The sequence below is a fragment of the Arachis hypogaea genome, chromosome 19 (assembly GCF_003086295.3).
Source record: "Arachis hypogaea cultivar Tifrunner chromosome 19, arahy.Tifrunner.gnm2.J5K5, whole genome shotgun sequence".
Classification (NCBI taxonomy): Eukaryota; Viridiplantae; Streptophyta; class Magnoliopsida; order Fabales; family Fabaceae; genus Arachis; species Arachis hypogaea.
In genome coordinates, this window is record NC_092054.1 from 98621435 (window position 1) to 98627434 (window position 6000).

The 6000-nt window shown below is 40.8% G+C and overlaps 1 non-coding gene across 1 annotated transcript; it reads left to right on the forward strand.

The window, feature by feature from the left end:
• The first annotated feature begins 5638 nt into the window (after positions 1–5638).
• On the forward strand, positions 5639–5746 carry LOC112780885 (small nucleolar RNA R71). The gene has a single exon (XR_003191692.1). It is a non-coding gene; the product is annotated as a small nucleolar RNA R71 (small nucleolar RNA).
• Positions 5747–6000: the final 254 nt, after the last annotated feature.

Below are 6000 nucleotides of genomic sequence, written 5' to 3' on the forward strand. Positions count from 1 at the left end.
TATGGTGTGTAGAAACTCTACCGTTGAAAATACATAAGTGATAATGGAGTTCATTGGTCTCGGCCCCAGAGGGGAACTGGAGTCACCAAAAACTAAAATGATTCGAAGATGTAAATACAATAGTAAAAAGTCCTATTTATGCTAAACTAGTTACTAGGGTTTACAGAAATGAGTAAATGATGTAGAAATCCACTTCTGGGGCCCACTTGGTGTGTGCTTGGGCTGAGCATTGAGCTTTACACGTGTAGAGGCTTTTCTTGGAGTTGAACGCCAGTTTGTAACCTGTTTCTGGCGTTTAACTCCACTTTGCAACCTGTTTCTGGCCTTTAACTCCAGAATGCAGCATGGAACTGGCGTTGAACGCCAGTTTGCGTCGTCTAAACTCGGGAAAAGTATGGATTATTATATATTGTTGGAAAGCCCTGGATGTCTACTTTCCAACGCAATTGAGAGTGTGATATTTGTGCCATTTGGAGTTCTGTAGCTCCAGAAAATCCACTTTGAGTGCAGGGAGGTTAGAATCCAGCAGCATCTGCAGTCCTTCTTCAACCTCTGAATTTGATTTTTGCTCAAGTCCCTCAATTTCAGCCAGAAATTACCTGAAATCACAGAAAAACACACAAACTCATAGTAAAGTCCAGAAATTTGATTTTTATTTAAAAACTAATAAAAATATACTAAAAACTAACTAAATTATACTGAAAACTATGTAAAAACATTGCCAAAAAGCGTATAAATTATCCGCTCATCACAACACCAAACTTAAATTGTTGCTTGTCCCCAAGCAACTGAAAATCAAATAGGATAAAAAGAAGAGAATATACTATAAATTCCAAAATATCAATGAAACTTAGCTCCAATCAGATGAGCGGGACTTGTAGTTTTTTACCTCTTGAATAGTTTTGGCATCTCACTTTATCCATTGAAGTTCAGAATGATTGGCATCTATAGGAACTTAGAGTTCAGATAGTGTTATTGATTCTCCTAGTTCAGTATGTTGATTCTTGAACACAGCTACTTTATGAGTCTTGGCCGTGGCCCTAAGCACTTTGTTTTCCAGTATTACCACCGGATACATAAATGCCACAGACACATAATTGGGTGAACCTTTTCAGATTGTGACTCAGCTTTGCTAGAGTCCCCAATTAGAGGTTTCCAGGGTTCTTAAGCACACTCTCTTTTTTTTTCTTTGGACCTTGACTTTAACTGCTCAGTCTCAAGTTTTCACTTGACACCTTCACGCCACAAGCACATGATTAGGGATAGCTTGGTTTAGCCACTTAGGCCAGGATTTTATTCCTTTAGGCCCTCCTATCCACTGATGCTCAAAGCCTTGGATCCTTTTTATTTACCCTTGCCTTTTGGTTTTAAGGGCTATTGGCTTTTTGCTCTTGTCTTTTGGTTTAAAGAGCTTTTGGCTTTTTCTGCTTGCTTTTTCTTTTTCTTTCTCTTTCTCTTTTTTTTTTCGTTATTTTTTTCTGCAAGCTTTTGTATTCACTGCTTTTTCTTGCTTCAAGAATCATTTTTATGATTTTTCTGATTATCAAATAACATTTCTCCTTTTTCCTTATTCTTCAAGAGCCAACATATTTAACATTCATAAACATCAAATTCAAAAGACATATGCACTGTTCAAGCATTCATTCAGAAAATAAAAAGTATTGTCACCACATTAAAATAATTAAACTAGTTTCAAGGATGAATTCGAAATCCTGTACTTCTTGTTCTTTTGTTTTTAAAACAGTTTTCATTTAAGAGAGGTGATGGAGTCATAGGACATTCATAGCTTTAAGACATAGACACTTAGACACTAGTGATCATATAGTAAAGACACAAACATAAATAAAACATAAAGCTCAAAAATCGAAAAACAATAAAATAAATAGACAAGGAGATTAAAGAATGAGTCCACCTTAGTGAGGGTGGCGTCTTCCTCTTCTTGAAGAACCAATGGTGCTTTTGAGCTCCTCTATGTCTCTTCCTTGTCTTTGTTGCTCTTCCCTCATAGCTCTTTGATCTTCTCTAATTTCATAGAGGATGATGGAATGCTCTTGGTGCTCCACCCTTAGTTGTCCCATATTGGAATTTAATTCTCCTAGGGAGGTGTTGATTTGCTCCCAATAGTTTTGTGGAGGAAAGTGCATCTCTTGAGGCATGTTAGGGATTTCATGGTGAGGAATTTCCTCATACTCTTGTTGAGGTCCATGATCTCTTGTTTGCTCCATCCTTTTCTTAGTGATGCACTTGTCCTCTTCAATGAGGATGTCTCCCTCTATGTCAATTCCAGCCGAATTGTAGAGGTGGCATATGAGGTGAGAAAAGGCTAACCTTGCCCAAGTAGAGGACTTGTCAGCCACCTTGTAAAGTTCTTGAGGTATAATCTCATGAACTTCTACCTCCTTTCCAATCATGATACTATGGATCATAATGGCCCGGTATATAGTAACTTCAGACCGGTTACTAGTAGGAATGATTGAGCGTTGAATGAACTCTAGCCATCCCCTAGCCACTGATTTGAGGTCATGCCTTCTTAATTGAACCGGCTTGCCTCTTGAGTCAATTTTCCATTGAGCTCCTTCCTCACATATGTCTATGAGGACTTGGTCCAACCTTTGATCAAAGTTGACCTTTCTTGTGTAGGGGCGTGCGTTCTCTTCCATCATTGGCAAGTTGAACGCTAGCCTTACATTTTCTAGACTGAAATCTAAGTATTTCCCCCGAACCATGGTGAGCCAATGCTTTGGATTCGGGTTCACACTTTGATCATGGTTCCTAGTGATCCATGCATTTTCATAGAACTCTTGAACCATTAGGATCCCGACTTGTTGAATGGGGTTGGTGAGAGCTTCCCAACCTCTTCTTTGGATCTCAAGTCGGATCTCCGGATACTCATTCTTTTTGAGCTTGAAAGGAACCTCAGGGATCACTTTCTTCTTGGCCACAACTTCATAGAAGTGGTCTTGATGAACCTTTGAGATGAATCTCTCCATCTCCCATGACTCAGAGGTGGAAGCAATTGCATTCCCTTTCCTCTTTCTAGAGGTTTCTCTGGCCTTAGATGCCATAAATAGTTATGGAAAAACAAAAAGCTATGCTTTTACCACACCAAACTTAAAATGTTTGCTCGTCCCCGAGCAAAAGAAGAAAGAAAGTAGTAGAAGAAGAAGAAAATGGAGGAGATGAGGGAAGAAGATGTATTCGGCCAAGGAGAAGAAGAGAGGGTTGTGTTGTGTGAAAATGAAGAAGGAGTGATAGGTTTATATAGGAGTGGGGGGGGTGTAGGGTTCGGCCATTAGGGTTGGGTTTGGGAGGGAAATTAGTTTGAATTTTGAAGGTAGGTGGGGTTTATGGGGAAGAGAGGATGGATGTGAGTGGTGAAGAGGTGATGGGAAAGAATGATTGAGGTGATTGGTGAAGGGTATTTGGGGAAGAGAGTTATGAAAAGGTGTGAAGAAGAGAGAAGAAAAAGTGTGGATTTTGTGGGGTCCACAGATCCTGAGGGGATCCTGTGGGGTCCACAAATCCTGGGGGGTCAAGGACTTAACATCCCTGCTCCAATTAAGCGTGTTAAACGCCCAAATGTAGCCTGTTTCTGGCGTTTAACGCCAGGCAGATGCTTGTTTCTGGCGTTAAACGCCAGCTTGGTGCCTGTTTCTGGCGTTAAACGCCAACTTGGTGCCTGTTTCTGGCGTTAAACGCCAGATAGATGCTTGTTTCTGGCGTTTAAACGCCAGACTGCTCTCCTCCAGGGTGTGCTGTTTTCAATGCTGTTTTTCATTCTGTTTTTGATTTTTCAGTAGTTTTTGTGACTTCACATGATCATCAACCTAATAAAACATGAAATAACAAAAAGAAAATAAAATAGATATGATTAAATAACATTGGGTGACCTCCCAACAAGCGCTTCTTTAGTGTCAATAGCTTGACAGTGAGCTCTCATGGAGCCTCACAGATAATCAGAGCAAGGTTGGAACCTCCCAACACCAAACTTAGAGTTTGAATGTAGGGGTTCAACACCAAACTTAGAGTTTGGTTGTGGCCTCCCAACACCAAACTTAGAGTTTGACTGTGGGGGCTTTGGTTGACTCTGCAGTGAGAGAAGCTTTTCATGCTTCCTCTCCAGGGTTACAGAAGGAGATCCTTGAGTCTTAAACACAAGGTTGTCCTCATTCAGTTGGAGGACCAATTCTCCTCTGTCCACATCAATCACAGCTCTTGCTGTGGCTAGGAAGGGTCTTCCAAGGATAATGGATTTATCCTCATCCTTCCCAGTGTCTAGGATTATGAAATCAGCAGGGATGTAAAGGCTTTCAACCTTTACTAACACGTCCTCTACTTGTCCATAAGCCTGTTTTCTTGAGTTGTCTGTCATCTCTAATGAGATTCTGGTAGCTTGCACCTCAAAGATCCCAAGTTTCTCTATTACAGAGAGTGGTATGAAGTTTATTCCTGACCCCAGGTCACACAGAGCCTTCTCAAAGGTCATGGTGCCTATGGTACAGGGTATTAAGAATTTGCCAGGATCCTGTTTCTTTTGAGGTAATTTCTGCCTATCCAATGCATTTAGTTCATTGGTGAGCAAGGGAGGTTCATCTTTCCAAGTCTCATTACCAAATAATTTGGCATTCAGCCTCATGATTGCACCAAGGTACTTAGCAACTTGCTCTTCAGTAATGTCTTCATCCTCTTCAGAGGAAGAATACTCATCAGAGCTCATGAAGGACAGAAGGAGGTTCAATGGAATCTCTATGGTCTCTAATTGAGCCTCAAATTCTTTTGGTTCCTCAAAGGGGAACTCCTTATTGGTCACTGGATGTCCCAGGAAGTCTTCCTCACTAGGATTCATGTCCTCCTCTTCCTTTGTAGGTTCAGCCATGATGGTCAAATCAATGGCCTTGCACTCTCTCTTTGGATTCTCTTTTGTATTGCTTGGGAGAGTACTAGGAGGAGTTTCAGTGACTCTTTTACTCAGCTGGCCCACTTGTGCCTCCAAATTTCCAATGAAGGACCTTGTTTCATTCATGAAACTCACAGTGGCCTTAGATAGATTAGAGACTATATTTGCTAAGCTAGATGGATTCTGCTCAGAATTCTCTGTCTGTTGCTGAGTGGATGATGGAAAATGCTTGCTATTGCTAAACCTGTTTCTTCCACCATTATTAAAGCCTTGTTGAGGCTTTTGTTGATCCTTCCATGAGAAATTTGGATGATTTCTCCATGAGGGATTATAGGTGTTTCCATAGGGTTCACCCATGTAATTCACCTCTACTATTGCAAGGTTCTCAGGATCATAAGCTTCTTCTTCAGAAGAGGCCTCTTTAGTACTGTTGGATGATTCCTTCAATCCATTCAGACTCTGAGAGATCATATTGACTTGCTGAGTCAATATTTTATTCTGAGCCAATATGGCATTCAGAGTATCAATTTCAAGAACTCCCTTCCTCTGAGACGTCCCATTACTCACAGGATTCCTTTCAGAAGTGTACATGAACTGGTTATTTGCAACCATGTCAATGAGTTCTTGAGCTTCTGCAGGCGTTTTCTTTAGGTGAATGGCTCCACCTGCAGAATGGTCCAATGACATTTTAGATAATTCAGACAGACCATCATAGAATATATCCAGGATGGTCCATTCTGAAAGCATGTCAGAAGAACACTTTTTGGTCAGTTCCTTGTATCTCTCCCAAGCTTCATAGAGGGATTCACCTTCCTTTTGTCTGAAGGTCTGAACATCCACTCTAAGCTTGCTAAGCTTTTGAAGAGGAAAGAACTTGGCTAAGAAAGCCGTGACCAGCTTATCCCAAGAGTTCAGGCTATCTTTAGGTTGAGAGTCTAACCATATTCTAGCTCTGTCTCTTATAGCAAACGGGAAAAGCATGAGCCTGTAGACCTCGGGATCAACCCCATTGGTCTTAACAGTATCACAGATCTGCAAGAATTAAGTTAAGAACTGAAAGGGATCTTCAGATGGAAGTCCATAAAACTTGCAATTCTGTTGCA